The 1,629-nt window shown below is 34.3% G+C and overlaps 1 pseudogene; it reads left to right on the top strand.

The window, feature by feature from the left end:
- The first annotated feature begins 413 nt into the window (after positions 1-413).
- On the top strand, positions 414-508 carry LOC128781458 (small nucleolar RNA U3; annotated as a pseudogene).
- Positions 509-1,629: the final 1,121 nt, after the last annotated feature.

The raw sequence follows: 1,629 nt of genomic DNA, 5'->3' as shown, positions 1-1,629 counted from the left end.
ATGTATATTCATGGGTGGCCACATCATTTTTTTAAACAAAATTTGAGTTTTAAAAACTGTTTATAGCTTATGTTTGTTAGGGATTTTTTAAATCCCTATTTTTAAAATGGTAATGAAAGCAAAAGCAAAAAATCCCATTAACGTGTGTCGTAAAGATTTACAGCACATCCAAATAGCTGTCGATCCTGTGAGATGTTCAGGCAGCTCAGTATATTTGCATCGATACTTTTTAAACCATTCATAGAAATAGAGCTTTTTTCTCTTCATGTAATAGATGTTACAAAATGTTTAATGTAATCTAAATTTTGTAATATAATTCTATATTCTCACTGAATATGATATTCTTTTCAGAAGTACCACTTTTTAATTTCCAATTGGTCCTTAATAATCAGTGATTATAGACTCCAAACTTTAAGACTATACTTTCAGGGATCATTTCTATAGTTCGTTACTAGACTCCAAACTTTATAGACATTTTTATGGGTTTATGCCACACCCATAGAGTGGTATAGTTTATGAGGGTCAAGAGAATATCAGAGGCAAAAGTCATCTTCCAATGATTTAAATGTGATTTACTTTTTGTTTTTAGGTGTAAATCCTTCTCGGAATTACTCACAGATCTACTCAGTATTTATAATAGTTTGGTGTACATTTGGTCTTAGTTGGATTGCTCTCTTGTTTACTTTGTTTTCAAAACTTTTGGAAATAACTAAAACAAAGCTCCCTTGTAACGTGTTATGTCAAACAAATAGAACATCGCCTGTAGCAAGCATTCTATATCTCTGGCCTTCACTGGAGGAACAATCAAAAAGAGAATCTCAGACTTCTTTTGTGAATAGTGAGACAAGATGAAGCAATAGAGAACAATGTGTTTTTGTCATTAACCTGCTACATGGGTCTACATCCACAGTGAAGTTTTATAATTCATATTTTCTTGTGAATTATAATAAAATACAAAACCTCAACTGTCTCGCCAAAGCTTTCATTTTCAAAAACTTTCATTGTGTAATATTTGATATACTCAAAATAGTCTACGGCCATACCACCCTGAACACGCCCGACCTCGTCTGATATACTCAAAATAATTTATGCAATCACATAAGTTTAAAAAAGTAATAAACTCTCAAGAACTCATCATGCAATGTGTATAGAGAACTAATGACAATACAACTGAAGGTCTTTGTGGGCACCTTTCCAACCCCATCCTATTGGTTTTCCAGAGGTGATAGCTACATCCGTCCCTGTTGTCGGTACACAGGTACCAACTTATTTCTTTTTTTAATAATTGTAAAAAGATTTTATTTATTTATTTTAGAAAGAGAGAAATGGAGGGAGAAAGAGAGGGAGAGAAATATCAATGTGTAGTTGCCTCTTGAGTCCCGCTACTGGGACCTGGCCTACAACCCAGGCATGTGCCCTGACTGGGAATCAAACAAGTGACCTTCCAGTTCACAGGCTGGCATTCAATCCACTGAGCCACACCAGTCAGGGTCCAAGTTATTTTTAAAAGCAGTTAATTACTGCTCACACCAGAAGTGCATTTGAGTTTCCATTATTCCACATTTTTACTTTAACTAGACATTTTCAGGTTTCAAATTTTGGCCCATATAATGGGTATAAGATGCTACT

The sequence above is a fragment of the Desmodus rotundus genome, chromosome 7, assembly GCF_022682495.2.
Source record: "Desmodus rotundus isolate HL8 chromosome 7, HLdesRot8A.1, whole genome shotgun sequence".
NCBI lineage: Eukaryota > Metazoa > Chordata > Mammalia > Chiroptera > Phyllostomidae > Desmodus > Desmodus rotundus.
Note: the sequence above shows the minus strand (reverse complement) of the source record. Positions and strands in the feature narration are given on the sequence as shown.